The sequence below is a fragment of the Hyaena hyaena genome, unplaced genomic scaffold, assembly GCF_003009895.1.
Source record: "Hyaena hyaena isolate Hyena2069 unplaced genomic scaffold, ASM300989v1 scaffold_777, whole genome shotgun sequence".
Classification (NCBI taxonomy): domain Eukaryota; kingdom Metazoa; phylum Chordata; class Mammalia; order Carnivora; family Hyaenidae; genus Hyaena; species Hyaena hyaena.
In genome coordinates, this window is record NW_024081407.1 from 840361 (window position 1) to 861525 (window position 21165).

General features: G+C 47.5%; 1 long non-coding RNA gene across 1 annotated transcript; it reads right to left on the reverse strand.

Moving 5' to 3' along the window:
• Positions 1-2605: 2605 nt before the first annotated feature.
• LOC120221366 lies at positions 2606-18926 on the reverse strand. The gene is made up of 3 exons (XR_005525792.1): positions 18704-18926; positions 17988-18160; positions 2606-4310 (listed from the first exon to the last, which is right to left on the reverse strand). It is a non-coding gene; the product is annotated as an uncharacterized LOC120221366 (long non-coding RNA).
• Positions 18927-21165: the final 2239 nt, after the last annotated feature.

A 21165-nucleotide genomic window follows, 5' to 3' on the forward strand; every position in this document is an offset into this window, starting at 1 on the left:
AGGCCCCACTTGAGACATTAAGGACACTGTCCTCCATGAGGCTTCCCTGACTCCCCAGGCCAGCCAGTTTCCACAAGGTGGAGTCAACCCAAATGTCCACTGATGGATGAATTGGGTAAACAAGATATGGTCTGTACACATTGCGAAACATTCATGAGACTTAAAAAGGAAGGGAATTCTGACACAGGCCACAGCATGGATGAACACTGAAGGTATTATGCTAAGTGAAGGAAGCCAGACACTGAACTACCATTATGACATGAATCAACTTATATCAGGTACCTTGAGAGGTCAGATTCATAGAGACTGGCTGTAGTATAATTCATAGTAGAATGGCAGTTACTAGGGGCTAGAGAGGGGAAGGAAGGGGAAGTCTTACCCCTACTGTTTCTCCTAAAGGCCTTCAATATTTCACTGTATTCCTCTCGCCCCAATTGCCTGTGGGTGTGCAATGCTTCTATTACTTCCATGCACGCTAATGCTCACCGCTGCTTTAACCAGCCTCCACACTGATATCTGAACTATGCCACTGTTCCCCTTTCCTTTCTTAGTTAACATAGAAACCAGTTCCTCAAGAAGCTCCCTGAGAAGCCTGAACTGTGAAAACAAGGTCAACTCTTTTTCTTCTCTCCTGAGGGAGGAAGGACACAGGAACTGGGAAGCTCCCTGCTAAGTGTGTTGCTCTATGCTGGGTTGGGAACGGGCCGGGCACAATCAAAAAATCCCACAAAGTTTCCTACTGTTCCAAGGGTGCTTTTTCTTCATTGAGTATTTGGTTCAGGTTGTTGGTGTGAACATTCACCTTCAGATGACTTAGGTAAATGCCTGGGACTGTGACCACTGAGCTATGTGGTAAGAGGATGTCTAGCATTTTAAGAAACTGTCCAACTGTCTTCCATAAGGGTGCCATTTTGCCTTCTCACTAGCCGGGAGTCAGAGCTCTTGTTGCTCTGCATCTTGGTCAGCATTTGGCATTGTCAGTTTTTCAGATTTTAGCCATTCTAATAGGTGTGTTGTGATGTCTCCTTGTTGTTTTAGTTTGCATTTCCCTGTTGATGAGTGATGTTGAGCAAGCTTATTTGCTATCTGTGTATCTTCTTGTGTTTGTGGTCCAGTGAGTTACTTGACTCTTGGTTGATATTTCCCTCAGTTTTAGAAAGTTCTCGGATGTAGGGGCACCTGGGTGGCTCAGTTGGTTAAGCGCCTAACTTCGGCTCAGGTCATGATCTCGCAGTTTGTGAGTTCAAGCCCCTCTTTGGACTCTGTGCTGACAGCTCAGAGCCTGGAGCCTGCTTTGGATTCTGTGTCTTCCTCTCTCTCAGCCCCTCCCCCACTTGTGCTCTGTCTCTCTCTCAAAAATAAGTAAACATTTAAAAAATGTTTTTAATAAAAAAACAAAGTTCTGAGATATTATCTCTTTGAGTATGTCTTCTCTCCTAGTATCTCTCTTCTTCTAGAAATACAATTACACAAAGGTGCCTGGGGTGGCTCAGTTGGTTATGTGTCCAACTCTTGATTTTGGCTCAGGTCATGATCTTGTGGTCATGAGGTGGAGCCCTGTGTCAGGCTCTACGCTGGGAGTGGAGCCTACTTAGGAATCTCCTTCTCTCCCTCTCCCTCTGCCCCTCCCCCTGCTCGCTTGCTCTCTTTCTCTCTCAAAAAAGGAATATAATTATACATACCTTAGGCCATTTGACTGTGTCCCCATGTGTCTCATGCTCTATTCTGTTATTTCCATTCTTTTTTCTCATAATGTTTCGATTTAGATATTTTCTACTTACCTTTCTGCAAGTTCACTACTCCTATCCTTTGCTATGTCTAGTTGCTTATTAATCTCGCTCAATGAGTTATTAATTGCAGGGTTTTATGTTTTAGTTCTAAAATGCCCATGTAATTTTTGTTATAAATCTGGATTCTCTGTTGAGGATTTTCAATTTTGACCATACTTATCTCTGTTTAAAAGAAATGTATTACATTAAGTTCCTCCTAATCCTCCTGTATGTGCAAACATATGGTATCTGTCCCTCTCTGCCTGACTTATTTTGCTCAGCATAACACCCTCAAGTTCCATCCATGTTGCTACAAATGGCCAGAACTCATTCTTTCTCATTGCCATGTAGTATTCCATTGTATAGATAAACCACATCTTCTTGATCCATTCGTCCGTTGATGGACATTTAGGCTCTTTCCATGATTTGGCTAATGTTGAGAGTGCTGCTATGAACACTGGGGTACAAGTGCCCCTGTGCATCAGCACTCCGGGATCCCTTGGGTAAATTCCTAGCAGTGCTATTGCTGGGTCATAGGGGAGTTCTATTGTTAATTTTTTGAGGAAACTCCACACTGTTTTCCAGACCGTCGGGGAGAAGAAGGGGAAAAATAGTGGGGGAGAGGGAGGGAGGCAAACCATGAGAAACTCTTGAATGCTGAGAACAAACTGAGAGCTGATGGGGGTGGGGGGAGGGGAAAGGGGGTGATGGGCATGGAGGAGGGCACTTGTGGGGATGAGCACTGGGTGTTATATAAAAACCAACTCGACAATAAACTATTTTTAAAAATAAAAATAAATAAAAGAAATGTATTACACATATTAGACTCGGTGCCCTTCTGGTTTGGGATGCTTGCAGGTTGAGATCTATTGCACGTTCCATGCAGGGTGCTCCCTCCCCATGAAAGCTATCTCTCCCAAGCAAAGTGAGGCCGGGGGAGAGTTTGCTCTGCCTTTCCTGCTCAGCCCTATAGCCTCACATGCCAGCCTCACACTCAGGAAATGGAAACTCTGCCAGTCATTGTGTTCTCCTCTAGGTCTAAATCTGTCAAGCCAACTCCTATGGCCATAAAACTGCTTCATTTCCTTTCCCTCAATAAGCCCTCTGCCTTGGCCAATCTTGTGCTCAGACTTGACAACACACTCGTGAAGTGAGTCTTGGCCCACGCAGATGGGGTTCTTTGCTCTTTAGCATGTAGTTCCATTTGTTTTGTCTTTTATTTTCATATCTCTCCAAGGTCTGGTACCAGGCTGACTCGGTTGGAATGTGACTCTTCCACTTATTGTGTGTGTGGTCTCTGCAAATTGTTTCATCTTTCTGTGCTTTAGGGTTTTCATCCAGAAAATGAATGTAATACCAGTACCTACTTCACACGGTGGTGGTGGTTCCTGTAGATGGAACATCTAGAGTTGTGCAAAGCTATCTACCTGTTAATCATGAAGGGAATGATGAGGATATAGCCCTCTCTTAGCTTTGAGAGGCCAAGCCAAAAGAATTCTATGAAAATGCTGCTTCACAGCTGGAGCTCTGAAATCCTCACCATTGCCCCAAAGAGTTACAGCATATTCAACGTCCACATAAAACCCTGGTCCCTCAGGCTAGATACCTGGTCCCTAAAGCATTTGTCTCTATCACCATGCTCAGGCACTGAGTATGAGTTCTCTCCTGGGACGCTGCTGTTCCTGCCACACTCTGGCCTCCATCAAAGCCCACTCAGCCCATCAGACAATTTTGTTTAAGTTTAAACCCCAGTGATGGGTAAGTTCATGTAGCTTGTCCATGTGGCTCTGTGGCCACCATACGAATACAAGGGTACAAACGTTTGTCCCAGAGACAGGATGCTGGCCAACCTCACTCCCTAGAAGCTCCCCTACAAAATTGGAAATTGGAGGAAAATGGGACTAGGGGAAGGTCCCACTCATCTAAGATGCTCTGTTACAGAGGAATGTGGTTACTCGGTCTGTGAATTTTGCTGGGGGCGTTCAGCATTTCAACAGCTTGCACAATATCCTGGAAAAGCACAGATACTAGAAACCCTCCAAGTAGTCCTCTTATGAAGGCGCCTGCAGCTCTCCAGCGATTAGGGCCACAGGTCTGGGCTTACACAAGTTGATGTACAGATAGCATGCGGCGCAACGATGGCTGCATGGTAAGAGCGAGCTAAGTGCTGGTTACCGTTGTCTCTATGCTCACCATCATCATTCCCCATGTGGACACCATGGGAAGGTGCACCAGTCTCACCATAGCCTCAGTCCTGCTGCCAAGGTGCCTGGAGTTTCAGGCCTGTGTCAGACACCAGTCATGTGTCCCCCATCCTCAGGGAACACACCTGCAGTCCTTAAGTCATGGAAGTCATTAAGGGCAGTTCACACATATTCCATTTCTCCTTCTTCAGGCTCTATGGTAGCATTGTAATTCCTTGTCTCCTTAATGTGGGCAATGAAACATGGCAGGAGTTGCTGTGTCACTTCCAGGTGGATGTTGGAAAAGGCCATGCCTGAATTGCTATAGTCGCTCATCGCTGCTGTGGTGATTATGAACCTATGTGTTGAGATGGAAAATCCATCAGCCAGGACCCTGAGAGATGGCAGTGAGCTGAGCCCCAGCATCGGACATTCAGTGTGAATGGAAACAAACCTTTATTGTGTCATGTCACCAAGATTTGGGGACTGTTTGTCCCTGTAACCTAAGGAGCCTACCTTGAATGACATGCCCCTTAACCAGGCTTAAAGTAAATACGGTGGCACCTCACACACACCTGGGATTGGGGAAAGGTGGAAATCAACCTTACATGCATCCTTCAAATCTCCACAAAGTGACCCTCTATGTCATCTCAAATAGGCATGAGTAATGGCCGCGTTCTCGTCGAACTTTCTATACACTCTCAAGTCTTCTTACAGTTTGTTCTTTGCATGTCTGCCTAGTCTCTCCAACTGCTAGCTCCTAGAAAGGAGTAAGTGTATATATTTTTACCTGATGGTCCAATGAACTTGTAATTGAGTTTCCTAATACCCCTTTGCCTCTGTTTCCTCATCTATAAACTTGTAGTAATAATAACAGTATTTAACTCAGACTTGTAGTGAGAATTTTATGAAATTAAATGAATCAATATATTTATACCCTGGTTATACCACTGTTAAAACAGTGCCTGCCACATAAAACCCACCATATGAGTGTTAGCTCTCATTTTATTATTCTTGCCGGGGGTACCCTGCTTCTGAAAATTACTCCTGGGAAATTGAGGGGGAAAGCCCTGATTTGTAGTGTTTGTCAATTTTCATGGTGTAAATGCTCCCACAGGACTGATTTCAGGCTATCAGCATGATGTCATTAAATACAGAATCAAGAGGAGATGGTCAAGGACACCTTCTACCACACAATACCATAGACAAGTGGCTTCAAGTGCGTGGATGATACATTAGGAAATGATATGCGTGAGTATTTAGCAGCTTTGTTTTTAATGGGAGTTATCTGATTTTAAGTTTATAGAATTTAATTTTTTAAATGTTTATTTATTTATTTTTGAGAGAGAGAGCACATGAGTGGAGAGGGACAGAGAGAGGGAGGGACAGAGGATCTGAGGCAGGCTCAGTGCTGACAGCACAGAGCCCGACGCAGGGCTCGAACCCACGAACCGTGAGATCGTGACGCGAGCCAAAGTTGGACACTCAACTGATTGAGCCACCCAGGCACCCCATCATTTAATTTTTAATGAGGGGCAAGTTTAACAAGTGGCTTGCAAAATTCCAGCTTGAGCCAGCTTCAGCACACTGAATATGTACTGCGTACCCCTCCCATACCCAAAATGGATAGTTGCAAACTCACTGGGCTCAGCTACACAACTGGACATCAGTCTCCAAATCCTCGCCAACTCCGAGCACTAAACAGCTTGCACCCATCTACTGAACTTGGCAACCTGGCTGACATCTCTCTCTTTTCCGTTGTTGCCTCCCACGTTAGAGATAGTGTACACTTTCCTACTGTAAACATTTAGAAAGGATGTTTTATTATGTTATTTTTGAAATTACTTGGCAACAATTCATTCATGTAATTTGTAATCAGCTCCCATCCCTCGCAGGTCAATCCCCATATTTAAGAGTTCTTGCAAAAAAAAATAAAAAAAAAAAACTATTAAGAAGAACTAGCATACGATGTTAACGCAGTCAAATATTTATAAACATTAAATATAACAACTTCTGAAGTTAATGTGATCGACATTTGCTAATCATTTACACATTCATTCATTTCTATTTTGAAATAACTTTGTATTCTTTTTCAGCAAATACACTGACTGGAATCTGGAATTCTTGGAATTATTTGTGTAAGACTTTGCATTCCCAGAGGTCCCAGCATTGTGCCTGTGGCTGTAGGAGGGAGATAAGTCAACGATGGACAGAGCCAGGATCTCCGCTCAAGGGATGTGGTGGACACTATACCATCAACCAAAGAAGGGAAAGTGGATGGGAGGAGGAACAGATTTAAGAAGGAACTGCACTCGGTGTGGACATGTTGAGTATTAGGTGCCCGCAGGTCATCTAGGGGGAGATGGATAATAGGCATCTGGAAATGTGGATTTGCAAGTAAGACCAGAGATCAGGGAGGAGACGCAGATATAGGAGTTGGCAACAGAAATGGGCGCTCCTGGGGCTGGAGGGACAAGGATCGAAGAGAGTCCCCAAGGGGGTACCTGTCATCAAGGAGAGGAGGGAGGAAGAGATATGAGCCTGCCATTGAAATGGCAAGGATTATGTTTATGAGTATCTCAAAATAAAAAAATTTAAATGAGGAAGTTCCTCATCTATCAAAAAAACAGATTTTGAGTGTTCTAGACAAGTGTATAAACTCAAGCTTCCCTCCCTCTCAAATTTCTTGGAATACCCAGGTGTGAAATAGATTCTCTAAAATAGAAGAGTGTGCACAAGTGACTATGAATGTCCCATGCTGCATCGCATGAGGGTAGGGTTGTGCCCTTGCTGACACCCACGGTGTGCCCAGGGCCCAGTGCCTGGTAATATTTGTCAGTCATATTTGTCAAATGATAAAATGTTGCTGGAGCTAAAGATATTGTTTCACTCATCCCAAAAGTTTTAAATTTTATCCTGATCTGGACTAAATTGTATTGAACACGTGCGAACGGAGTTTTTGATACGAAAGAGGACCTGGCTCTTGGGGACCCAGACCACCAACGCTTTGCTCGGAGGGCCACTAGATGGCGCTGCTTACCCGTACAGCGGAAGAAACCAGCTTCCCCTGAGCTAGTTTCCCAGCGTCATATTCAAATGTGACAAGTATGAACTGTATGGAATCATAGAGTGATTCTGTCATGCTATTTGTCTTTGTAAACACTCTGACTTTGTAAACACTCATTTGTCTTTGTAAACACTTTTTGGTGTAAACACCAAAAAGCGCTATCTCCAGATTGTGTCTAACACACTCAGAACATGCCCAACCATCAAACCCCTTCCTCACCTTGGGACCTTCTAAGGATTCCAGGAAAACAGTAGGAGCAAACGGGCTCCTCTTCCCTTCCAATAGCAGGCACCTACTCTTCTCTTCCTTCTTTCCCATCTACTTCCCTCTTCCTTGCAACCCGATTGCTCTAAACTAGCCAGAACCGTTGACCTGTGATTCCGGGGACCTACACCTTTCATTGGCTGCCTGCAGACCCCACCTGCTAACACCTGCCCTAACTCCGGAGGTCCTCATCAGACACCTGGAGCTGGAGTTCAGCTCCTTGTCTTCACCACGGGGCAGGGAGAGGCTCCCACCATCTCAAATGTTCTTTCAGATAAATATTGTTTGGCCAGTTGCCAAATGCAGTGTTTTATTTCAACCAGACCAGGGACTAAATAGGTTTTGAGGAGCTTGGAGTGAACACAGCCACCAATCCTAACAATCCTATCATTTAAGGAGCCGAAAATCTATAGGGGATGATTAACGGAGCTACAAAGGGATCGCAACTAGTTAAGGGGGATTGCATGTGGAGTGCCGCAATGAAGCTCTGACGCAAACACAGTGGGGCACAGGTGGTTTGTTCTTGCTGATAACGGAGGGCTGGAGGACGCCCTACAGAGGAAGTGACCTTGAGCTCAAAACACAAAGAGTTCACTCAGCTGAGGAGGTGGGAAGGCAATCATCGCGTGCTGCCGACTAAGAGGTCCACATAGCTTGAGTGTCGAGTGAGCAGGACATTGGCCGACCCGACGACTGGAAGGAAGAGCTGAAGACAGACCATGGGGGGCCATGGATGCCCCACTGATATTTCAACTTGAAACATTAAGCTATGAGGAGCTGGCAAAGGTTTTCCAGGTCTGTTATGGGTTGAATTGTGTCTCTCCAAAGATATAAAGTCGTAACCTCGGTACCCGTGAAGTTGACCTTATTTGGAAGAAAGGTCATCGCAGATGTAATTGGTTATGGTAAGATGAGGTCGTATTGGGGCAGGGTGGCCCCTAAGCCAATAGGCCTCAAAAGAGAACCGACAGGCACAGAGGGAACACCATGGGACAACGGAAGCAGACACGACAGTTATGTAGCCATGAGCCAAGGGACACCCAAGATGGTCCACATTCCCAAGAGCTGCGAGACGCAGGGCCTCTTACACATAAACCTCTGATACCTCGAGTTTGGACTTCCGGCCTCCACAACTGTGAGGCAACACATTCCAGCTATTTTAAGCCCCTCGGTCTGTGATGCTTTGTCACGGCAGCTCTAGGAAAGTAATTCAAGGTCCTTTCTCTGCCCCCGCTTGCCTGGCAGCCCGCCACCTAGCCTGGCCTGGGAGGTACACCCTGGCTCCCACCTCACCTCACCTCACCTCACCCACGGCCCTTCCTACCCATGCTTCAAGGACGGACTCAAAGCCTACCTTGTCACTGCCCCCTCCAGAAAGCAGCAGTGTCACATGTCCCTAGCTGGGCCTGCATGTACCTGAAGAACCCACAAGAGCAGCCCAAGAGCCACTCGGTCTTCAGGGGACCGCTGCCGCGTCGGGGAGGGTGTTGATACTCCATAAGCAGCACCCATCGCCTTTCCATCTCCACCTTAACCTCCCGCACCTGCCACAGGGCATTACATGACCTGCCTCAGGCCTGAGCTCTGGGAAGCTCTGATTGGACCAGAGGGATGTCCATGTTGAGTCATGAGGGTCTGGATTTCCCAAAGGGAATGATTAAGGCATCTTTCAGGCCCTGGAAATAGATATCAAAATGTACAGGTGCAGAGACAGCGGGAGGAGAAAAACAAAATTCATTGTTCCTTGTTCCTCACAAGGTCAGCTCCTCCAATAAGCCAGGTAGATGTACAGAGTGTTTTCTCCCTACTGACTTGACTATCTTCAGTTTTTGAAGAGTTGGCATTTTAAATGATCCTAATGACACCAAATCTATCTTAATTACAAACTTTCCTCTTGGGGGCAGAGAGTTGTCTATGGAAGAATTTTCTAAATTTCTTAATTAACCTGCAGTGACTTTATTTTGCCAAAGATGATGCTCTGAAACCATTAGGAGATATTCTCTACGATGCAATCTCAGAATACAGCCACAACAACAACGACGACGACAAAAACTGCACCATAAAACAAAACAAAACTTGTAACACTAAACCACTCATGAACGAAAGGCCAGAAAGACTATGGAAATAAGCGACAACTAGATGATGAACTTGAAGCTCTAAGGTTGCAGAGATTGATGTTGATATTCTGCACACATCATTTCCAAGGGAATGTTTGATGATAAATGGTATTTTTTTTAACCTGCTTCAAATCTAATTTTTGAAGATGAGGGTTTTATAAGCAAGCTTTGATTCACGAATATGTGGCTTTTTGCCATCTGCTTTATCTTTTGAAGAAAGTGTTTAATCCTTCCTCTAGACAGAGACTGTATCTTGAGTCTGATAGAATTGAGCCGAGATATAATTGGGAAGAAGAATTTCATTATTTCCCCAGCTTCCCTTGTATTTAGTCCCATCCAATGCAGGAGGACTTTCCCAGAGACGAAGGGAACTTCAGCAACTTGCTCAGGTCCTTTGTTAACGCCCAAGTGGGAGGCGACAATATCTCCACCCGCCAGAAACGGCATATCTGGTGGGCAGAATCAAGATGCAGCAGGTCAAGATCACCCCGTCTTTTTGCTCCAACTTTCCCTTTCCAGAGCTTTCTTTGGGTCAAGTGGTACTAGGGAGGTGGTGAGCCTTTTGGGACCCAACGTAGGCAGAGTTGGGCCGTTCTGGGTTCAGGAGATACAAGTCTGAGGTATTGGAGGAGCCCGCCTCTGTGTTAGGCTGGTTATTGGTGGGCACTGGCGCTCAGGTACTGGTCGTAGGCTGCTGGGGCCGTGGGCCTCGGAGCTGCCTGAGGCCCACACAGCCTGTCTTGCTGAGCTTGGAGGATGCCCCAGTGCCCTGGCATCGTCAGCCCCGACCGCCTACACACGCACACACATACCTTGGGCCTGGGCCTCTCTCCACCTGCATGGCTCCTAGGTACCTCTCCTCCAGACCCCCCCACCCCTACCCCGGGAGGCCTCCTCGCTCTGCACGAAGCCCGTGGCAAGCCTCCCTGGCAGACCACCTGGGTCCTTGTCTGGAACTGCCGCCACAGCCACACCAATGTGGAGATTACCATCGTTAATGCTTTCCTGTGTATGCTTTTCCGGAACTCTCTCTCAGAGAGGCAGGGTGGGTGGTGGGTCGAGAGCCACAGTTCTTTTCTTTGCTTTCTGAGCTTTCCCGACAGAGGTAATTAGGAGATGTCTTTTTGCTTCTTTCTAGATGTCTCTCTACTATCTCCCCTCGGAATAAAGTGTAGCTCTCCCTCTAGCTCGTGTAATGAGGGCTGACATTCATTAAGTGCTCGCCGGACAATGTGTATTAACTCATGTGACCTTCACAGATATTTTATCAAGTGATTTAATATCGTCCCCTTTCCACGGACGAGGAAACCCGGTAGCTCAGCCCGCCTCCCACTGTCCTCCAGGCTCACAAACCCAGGGGATTGCGCTCAGTGGTGTTGCCTTCCTTGCTGGTTCTGTGCTAAGGTAGAGCTGGTAGAGAGATCAGCATCCACCACTGGCCCCAGACAGGAGGGTGGCTTGGGTGTGGGGTGCCCGGGAGGCTGGATCCTGGGACCCTCCCTCACATTTCCCTTCCCAGAACAACTACAACTGACAGTGGATAGTGTGTGTGTGTGTGTGTGTGTGTGTTATGGCTGAACTTTTACCACTAAAAGTTCACCCTCTTGGATCAAAAAGAAAGCAAAAGGGTAACACAACAGGGGCCAGGTACTTATCAGACCATTTGCAGCCCGAGGCCTGGAGAAGAGTCACTTTGTAGGAGGCCCGGGCAGGTGACTTTGGATCTGGGGAATGGATCTGGGGAATGCAGGCAGAGTAAATTGCTGCCCTACAGGATCCTGGGGGTGGAGGTAGAGGGGCAGGAAGGAATGAGACTGGAAGGGGCCTAGGGTCCCCAAGGTCAGTATCCATGCAGATGAGTGCAAGGAACTCCCACCTTTTCCTAAGAGAAATTAGTTAAAAAAATTTTAATGCTTATTTATTTTTGAGACAGACAGAGACAGAGTGCAAATGGGGGGGGGGGAGGGCGGAGAGAGAGAGACACACAGAATCTGAATCAGGCTCCAGGCTCTGAGCTGTCAGCACAGAGCCCGACACAGGGCTCGAACTCACAAGCCGTGAGATCATGACCTGAGCTGAAGTCAGACACTTAACCGACTGAGCCACACAGGCGCCCTGGGAAATTATTTTTTTTTTTAATCTTTTATTTATTTCTAGGAGAGAGAGAGAGAGAGACAGCATGAGCAGGGGAGGGTCAGAGAGAGAGGGAGTCACAGACTGAAACAGGCTCCAGGCTCTGAGCTGGCAGGCAGCACAGAGCCCAATGTGGGGCTCGAACCCACGAACCGCGAGATCATGACCTAAGCGAAAGTCGGACGCTTAACCGACTAAGCCACCCAGGTGCCCCTGGGAAATTATTTTTTTAAAGAAGATAGCCTTTTACTGTTACAAAGGCATATGTGTGTGTGTGTGTGTGTGTGTGTGTATTAGAAAATATAAGTATTTCTGATATGTACATATATGTTATAATGCACAGGTAAACAGAAATTAGGAAATAAAAAATGCCAATCCAGATTTCTACTGTTAATGTTTTAGGGCGGATCCCTTTCACAGATACACATTTTTTACCCAAACGAGCTGGTTCTATCCATGTCGTTTTGTGACCTGCTGTTTTCAATGACCAGCCTCCACCTCTCCACGGACTTTTCACTCGTCCACCACCCTTCTGTATTCGGACTCCCCAGTAGTACCCAAATGTCCTTCATAGGCAGTTTATCCTGATCCAGCCCCAATGTGAGCATACTCACTGCACCTGGTTCTTATGTTCTAGGTAGAGGCCCTGCTAGGGGCCTGGAGAACATCCCCCACCCCGCGCCGCTGCGATGTGTTTGGGGGTCACTCCTTGGGGATACTTTCTCTTCACCCTTGGCATTTCCAGTAACTGAGAGCATGATCTAAAGGCTTGAGAAACTCAGGGGCGCCTGGGTGGCTCAGTTGGTTAAGCGTCCGACTTTGGCTCTGGTCATGATCTCTTCGTTCGTAGGTTGGAGCCCCGCGTCAGGCTCTGTGCTGACAGCTTCTGATTCTGTGTCTCCCTCTCTCTCTCTGGCCCTCCCTCACGTGCTCTCTCTCTCTCTCAAAAATAAATAAGCATTAAACAATTTTAAACAAATAAAGGATTGGGAAACTCAAATGAGCCAGCTGGGCTTAAACACATGGTTCCCACCCTGAGCCTGTGACCCCAAACCTCTGCACATTCCCCTTACTGACCAGGGCCTGGCTCCTCCATGTGTGTTCTCTGTCTTTTGAATGTTTTTCTTTAAAAAAGTTGTGGGTTTTTTTTTCAGATGAGAGAAGTGAACGATACACAGATCTGTTTGGGTCCTGCATGAGGAGTTTGCAGCCTACATCCAAATTTCTGATCCACCACCCTCTCCTGTTTTATGGCAGAAATCGCTTCACATTTCAGAGACTTCTTTTTTTAATCGGCAGTTAAATGACAGTAGCAGTACTGATCTCCCATGTGACAGGGAAGTGTAGAAACCAAACTGGGTGGAAGGTGTTAGGAAAATGATTTTAGGGTTAAAGTTTCTGTGCCAACAAAAGCTCTTGACGACTGACGTCACGTTGAGAAAATAAGAAGGGAGAGGAAATACAATGGTGTTATATTCTTGGTGCCATTTTTGGTTGTTCTGTTTCCTGATGATAAAGGAGGAGACCTAGGGGCTGATACGTATTTGGGGCCCACCCTCCCTACCTCACCCCTGCACCACCGCGGTGCACAGGAGGAGGAGAAGGACGGCCAGGGTTCACAGCCGCCTATTATAATCTCGAGGGCAAGGGAGGAAGAGAGGTGATGTTTTGCTAGATTTTCTCATTGAGCTGATACATCCTTGGGTCTTTCCTGATGATGGTCTGATGGGCTCACCTAAAACAACGAAGGTCCCAGATCAACGAATTTACGATGAAAACCCCTCTCCTACGGGAAATGATTTCCAAGTTCATCACCAGGCAGCGTGTTACAGAGACCAAGGCTCCCCGTGGCACATCAGTTTTACACCCAGGACAGAAAGCAGGGAGAAAACGGAGAGGGGTGGGTATCACCCCGAGGACGGGCGCACTTGGGAGGAGAGCCCGCCGCCCGGCTCCCGCGCCCTTGCTCGCATCGCACCACCCCTCCGCTCGCCTTGCGGGGGCGGGGCATTGTGGGGGCCGTGTGGTTCCGGCCCGGGCAGAGCGGGGGATCGAACCGCACAGGCGGCTGGACAGGGACACAGGGACAGCAGCCGGGCATGGCTGCAGGGGGCGGAGGGCCTCGCCCGGCGGCGCTTCACACACTCAGGCCGGCACGCTCCGTTTACACCCGTGCGTCTTAAGCCACTTGCATCCACATTCAGTTTCATGGCTATTTGTTTGTTTCTCTTATTTTCTGGAGCTGTGCTGAATGTCTCTAAGTCATACAGCAAAGATGCCCTACAACTTCACATATCCCCTCCCCCCCCACCCCAGGTCCACATCTCCCCCCACCCCACCCCTCCCAGGTCCATATCCTCCCCGTCTGGAGCCCACCTGGACCACAGGCCCTCCCACTAGGCCTCCCCTGGGCCTGTCTGCTGAGAGTTCTCTTTCCTTCCTCCTTTCCCAGGGAGAGCTCACCACTACCTCCAGCGGCTCATAACTGCTGCCTTAGAGAAGAATAGCTGGTCCAGAGGAGGGCTGCTGGCAGGAGAGACAGAGACCGCCTGAACTCTGCCCTCTTATCAGAGCCGCCTGTGTCCCTCCCTCCTCACTCGCACTGCAAAGGGCCACCTCACCCGCTGAGTTTAGCCCAGGTGGGAACTGGGCTTGGGAGCACACACGGGCCTCAATCAATGAGGCCAAAAATGTTGAACTAATGACTCTTCTCTCTGCTTCAGGCAATCTTTCCTTAGTCTACTTTTGGAAGATTATAAAAACCCATGAGGAACCATTCTTTACGGAAGAAGAAACTGTTGATGGCCAACCCAACAGCCCGTCTCCTCCTTCCCTGTAGCAGGATGTTGGTGGCCAAGGCCAGGGGCAGGGAGTGGCCCACTGCCCCAGGTCTAAGCCAGCTCTGCACCCCTCCCACTGAGTGGGACTTGGCCGAAGTTCTGGCAAAGGATCGAAGTGTGGGCAGGGCAGCGGTGGCCTGGGTGAAATTTCAGGGAGTGGCTGTGTTCCCCAGGAAGAGGGACACTGGAAGAAGGCAGTCTACCCGTCCCCCGCCCCCACGCAGCAACACAGTGCATTTCACACACACCATATACAACACACAGACCACAGACACAACACACACCACACCCACAACACGTATACTTAACCCGGGCCACACACAACGCATACATACGCAAACACACAACATCCATACCGCACAGACCACACACACAACATACACCATACACAACACACACCACAGACACAACACACTACCCGTGCAACACATGTATACATAATACATACCACCCACAGCGTATGCACACATCTACAGAGACCACACAACACAGGCCCCACACAAAACGCACAACACATATACCTGTCTATACAACAGCACAATATAGACCACACAGAGGTACACACCACACACACACATCACACACACAGACGCACTTGCCAACTCCCCTTTCTCCCGCCTTCAGATACTGTCAGGTGAGTCTGTGTTTGGAGGCGTCACCACCATTGTGCAACCATGAGGAAGCCCCCCAGGAAAGCACAGGAAAGCCGGCGCTGAGCCCTGATGCTATTGATCTTCTGGGCCGGACGATTCTGCAATTCCCTGGCTCCTGACTTCCTCTTCTGTAAAAGAATAAATCTCTATTTCCTAAGTAATTTTTTCCATCATGCATTCTGCTCTTTGCAGCTGAAATCAGCCTAACATACTGTGGACCAGATCGTAGACCTGTAGCACTATGTCTTACACGTCACTCAGTCCTGTACGGCACCTGGGGGGTGGCCAAGGATGTCAGTTGAGTAGGTAAGTGAGTGATGCAGGGGGATTGGTGCAGGGCAGTGGGAAGAGGGTGTATCCTGTGCTCGAGGCCCTGGGGGAAAATACTCCTCCTGAGTATATAGTCGCTGGCATAAATGCTTTACACTTACTGATTTATATGATCATCAGGAGAACGGGGTGAGACAGGTGCATTCATTGCCATCCCCATTTGATGCAGGGGAAGACTGAGGTGTGGAGAGTGAAAGTGACTTTGCAGGGATTGCACAGCAAAGGATGTGGTCGCAGGGCTGGGGCCAGGGTGAGACGAGGGAAGCTTTGCTCGCCTTGGGGCAAAATGAAAGGAAATGCCCCAAACACTTAGGAATCGGGCTAGACCATGTCTTAATATCTAATGTTCAAAATAAAAATTAACATGCAAATTCAGGATGAGCAAAATATTAAAATCATAAATAAAGGTGGGATTCATCCCTGCACTTGTGCAACCTGGCCTCTCTCTCCTCACCCCGATCTCAGCTCTGAAATAGAACATTATTTACAGAACGAAGCGGCCTGCCTGGGGGGCCTTAGTTTGTTGATGTGATTTTTAAAATTTTTGAGTTCTTAAATGTTTTTATTTCTTTTTGAGAGAGCACAAGTGGGGGAGGGGTGGAGAGAGAAGGGGACAGAAGATCCGAAGCAGGCAAGGGGCTCACAGCACAGAGACCGATGTGGGGCTCAAACTCACAAACAGCAAGATCATGACCTGAGCCAAAGTCAGACACTCTGCTGACTGGGCCACGTGCCCCTGATATGATTTGTTTCAAATACTGCATGAGGATTGCTGAGTTTTTTGATTCCCTCTTAAATTTTGTGCCCAAGTTGAGTACCCCATTCCCCTCACCCCAGTCCTGCCCTCGAGTAGCCAAGCCAGGATTTGAACACGAATAGGCTCGTACTAACCTTGTGTTCTCAGACACTGGCTTCGCCTTTCTTTAAAGGAGTTGTGGGAAAGAGCGCTGGGTCATCCTTGAGGTGGTTCTTACTGCTCCAGAAGACTTTGGGAGCCGAGGGAAACATATATTCATTTACCCACGCTAGTTTGAAAAAAAACATTTCTACACGGCCTATGCTCATTAAAAACAAAACAAAAACTTTTTAAACTAGGCTCATTTTCAAGATGTGGAAACAGACCCAGTGACGTGTGGAACAATTTGCCTCAGTTTACACTGCCAACAAGTGGATGGGCCAGGGTTCGATCCCAGGATTCTGCTTCCAGAGCTAAGATCTTTCCATGGCCCCATGGCATTTCTGCATATATGGTAAGCACATTTAGTATAGTCACCTGAAACTAGACAAATGTAGGCCTGTAACAAAGATTTTAGCCTGGAAAGAAGCCAGTGGTACATGCAGGGGTAAACTGAGGCACAGGTGAAGGCGGGGTGGATATTGGACTGGAGGAGTAAAGAGGCTGGTGGAGGAAAAGAGAATGCATTTTTTAAAATGTTTATTGTATTTTGAGAGAGAGAGGGAGAGTGAGCTGGGGAGCGCCAGAGAGAGGGAGAGGGAGAGAGAATCACAAGCAGGCTCCATGCTGTCAGCACAGAGCCCAGTGTGGGGCTCAAACTCACAAATTGCGAGATCATGACCTGAGCTGAACCCAAGAGTGGGACACTGAACTACCCAGGCATCCTGAGAGTGCATTTTCCAGGGGACGCCTGAGGGCTGTGGGGAGAGGAGAGAGGGCAAATGCAGGGAAAGTCCTGGAAGAATGCTGTCATGAGCAGAGTGTGTAGAACCTACTGTAAAATGCCATGTCTCAAGAACTGCGCCATGAAGTACCCAGAAGAGCTACGGTAGTTGAGAAATAAGAGACTGGATGTGAAAGGACTTGCTTGCCCAGGGTCACGTGCTCTCAGCTGTGATGTCAGAACCTGCTGGGAGGGGAGCCCAATGCTCTTCGTGTTTTCTCTGGAGACTGCACGTGGGAAGGAGCACGGTTGGAAATTTGTGTCCATCACAAGCTGTCCCTAACGTGACGGGCCATTGAGGAAAGAAGGAAAAGTGGGGCAGACAGCGATGAATCACAACTCAGGTGAAGACACCCTCCACCCTGTCCTGTGGCTTCCTAGAGCTTCTAGAAATCTCTACTCTCCACCCTGGCTTCTCCTATGTGATCTGTTACTCCCATTTGTGTGCGTATCTGATAGGTCTACAAATGCTGATGTTCTTTAAACAGCCAAGGAGAGATTCAGATAACGTGAATAGCAAGAACTTTCTATCTTGCAGTCACTGGCCCCAAATCCCTTACACCACGGGCACAGAGCCAGCCACATGCACAGAACCACGTGGCGGTGCCTGTGACAGGGTCCCCTCCATACAACCATTCCTCAGATTCAGAAGCAGACTCACACACAAACTCAGCAGCACAGCTCGCTATCTGCATTAATACGACGTCACTACTCCACCATCTTCCTCAAGGTAAGTTTGCTCTTCTCGAAAACTCTTGCCTAGAAAGTTGCAAATTACTTTGTCTTTCCAGAATCTTCTTGAAAGACCCATTGGCCTTTCGATAGAAAGCATCACAGATAGTTTACAGCCCTCCGTCAACCCCTGCTTCAAAATCATTGCCTTTCTGTGCCTACTGGTCTTAACCATTGTATTAGGTTATTGTTGTATTGTTGTGTTGAGTATTGTTCTTACCTCGTCCCAGTCAAGGCCGCTGAAGTTGAAAATCAACCTTAAACCAGGCTTCGGAATCTTGATGAGGATTCCTGGCATTGGCCTCCTCCCTGAGTCGCCTCCCACGGCACAATGAGGGTAAACACAGCTTTGTTTGTTTATCAGCAGATTATTCAGGTGATATTTTCAGGGAGCTGGAATTTGATAACAGAAAGAAAAGAGAAAAAGAGGTGTAAGAGAAGAGGGACAGTGGGGGTGAATTCGTTAGGGACAAGTAGGGACGTTCCAGGGCTCAGCACCTGCGTGGTGCATGAGCCTGGCCTGGTGAGCCTGATGGTGGTCAGCTCCATGGCATTCCGGGGTGAAGTTTGCCGCCCTCATGCTTCCCTGTGTCGGCAGCTTGCAAACATGGTTCCCAACCCCCAAGTAGAAGGGCGGGTTACATTTGCTAAAGAATCTTTCACTGTCCTTTGAGGAAAAGCTTCAATATTTCTGATTCCACAGCCTGCGTCCTTCCCTTCCCAAGATGGTGTCCGGGCGGCCGAGCTTACCGAGCCCTCAGGGCTGCAGCCAGGGTCCCCGTGGCCTCTCAGCAAGGGTCACTCCTCGCTTACTGGCCACTTCAGCCGGGCCTGGGGCTGTCCCCTGCTGGCCTTGCCCCCTCTCTCTGTCCAAGGGGCAAGGTCTGACCGTGACCCCCGTTTGCTCCCCGCAGGGGGTACACTCTGCGGGCTTACCTGCGGGTCCAGACTCCTCCCTCACAGCAGCCACTGCCCACCCAGGGCGTCCTCTGACATGTGAGCGACTTCTGTGCCTTCCACGAGGCCCGCACTTGTGTGAGTGACCTCCCAGTCATTGCCCAGCTTGGCTACTCGTGCAGGCAGATGGGACACCCACGTGGGGTCAAGGACTCCGAGGTGTTTTCTTCCCAGAATCCTGCACGGCTGTAGGACGGAAGTCAGCTGCCGTATGAACAGCACAGGCCGGGAGGGGGGTTGGGGGGGATGTAGCCCACAGAAATATCTTGTCTCACAGTTCCAGAGGCTGTAAGTTGAAGACCGAGGTGTTAATAGGCTTGGTTTCCTTTGAGGCCTCTCCCTGGCTGTCCGAGGACTGTCTTCTCCCTGTACCTCTACATGGTCTTCGCTCTATGCCAGTCTGTGTCCTGAACTGCTCTTCTTTTTTTATTTTTAAGCTTTTTTTTTAAAAAAAATGTTTATTTATTTTTGAGAGAGAGACAGACAGAGCATTAGTGGAGGAGAGGCAGAGAGAGAGGAAGACACAGAATCTGCAGGCTCTGAGCTGTCAGCACAAAGCCTGACACGGGGCTCAAACTCAACGGACTCGGAGACCATGACTTGAGCTGAAGTCAGACACCCAACAGACTGAGCCTCCCAGACGCTCCTGAACTCCTCTTCTCATTAAAAGCCCCACTCACACTGATTAGAGCCCACCCACATGACCTCATTTTGCCTTAATTGCCTCTTTAAAGGTCCTATCTCCAAATACAGTCACAGTCCGAAGTACTGAGGGTTAGGACTTCCACATAGGAAACTTGGGGCCACAGGGAGGTGGGGGAACACACAAGTTAGTTCATCACGGAGCCCTTCTCCGCTGCTGTTTCCCACATACTCCATTCTGTTCTCTGTGCAGTTCCCACGGACCAGAAGCCCCAATTATGTGCTTCCTTTTCCTTTCAAGGTGGGAGTTTTCTTATTTTCCCTTTCTGATCTACCTTCTCCCCTTCCAACATGGCGAAGTGCTACTATGGGACAGTTTCTAGGGGAAAGAAATGAGAAGTCCATTAGTTTAATATTTTCAAAGTATTATCTTCCTTACCTTTATGTGGAGGTTATGAATAAGCCTGGCAAACTGAGGAGGTTGATAAAACTGACTTGCAGGAGCATCCGGGTACCTGAGAGCCAATTTGCTTCAAGGAAGGCAAGGTCTGCCCAGTGGGCTCACTTGGGCTCCAGGGATACCTCAGCCTTCACAGCCTGGGGAAGAAAGGCCCTGTACCATCTCAGAGAGTTTGCTCTCTGAGTCTGTAACCATTTGGACCCCAGTAAAAGCTGGAACCGTAAGAGAAGTAGCCATTTTACTCAACCGAAGAGTCTCCCTGGGGCTCTGAGATTCCAGAACAAAGGGGGACAAGATTCTGCGAACAAAATGGGTTTAGCAAGCCAGCAAACATTCAGATCTTGCCGATAAGAGGAACTCATTTGTACCCTCAAGCTATGAGGCTAGGAATATCCAGATTCTTTGAATCTGATTGAGAAAGAAAAAAAAAGTTAAAAATAAAAAAAAAAAGAGGACCAGGTTAATTGACAACATTTTCATGGCCGTTTGTTCTTAAGTAAGCAGTTTTGAAACCACTTATCACGTAACTTTTTACCTACAACCCTTTTCAACTTTAATGAAGTGTGTTTCTTGTGTGGAATTTTTATAATTTTACTTTCTGTATTAGAGTGGTTGTCAGTATTTGATAATGAGCCTGAAGCCAGCTGAACATTCTTTAGAAGTTTTCCAGGTATCTGATTGAGTTTATCAGCGTCTTTCTTTCATAGCTTCTTGACTGCCTCTCCGAATGATTAGAGAGTTCTTTCAAAATTGTGCCAAGCTTGAAGTGATAATGAAACAGTGCTAATCAGAAAGTAGTTGTACAGACAGACATGGTCGATAGGATGGCTGGCTTACCAAGTAATGAAGGGCCAACAGCGCCGCCTAGTGGAATAACACGGGTACTAAAGTGTTGATGCCAGCTAACAGGAACTCCATAAAATCAGTACGAAGTCAGGGTTAAGCCTCATTGTATTGCAGATTTTCACAAGCACGATAAAAAACTGTAAGTGAAAATTCTAATAATTTTAGAGTGGTAAATTTAGAATGTAGAATTCCTAATGTTAGGAATAAGTTAAAAAATATATCGATTATTATTTTTGTAGCTCACAGAATTTATAATATCATGCATTTGTTGAAATAGTCTTAAACCTAAAAAACGCAGATAAAAGTGACTCTAATAATATCAAAGCAATCCTTCATCTTAGCTTATCAAAAAATAATCACAGTGAATTATTAAGAGAAGAGCAGATGCTATACTATCTATAAGACCAAAATATTTTGACTGCATTTTCATGAGACATTAATAAATATGGTTAAGTACTGCCACTAGTACATTTGGGAAAAATTATAAACTGCC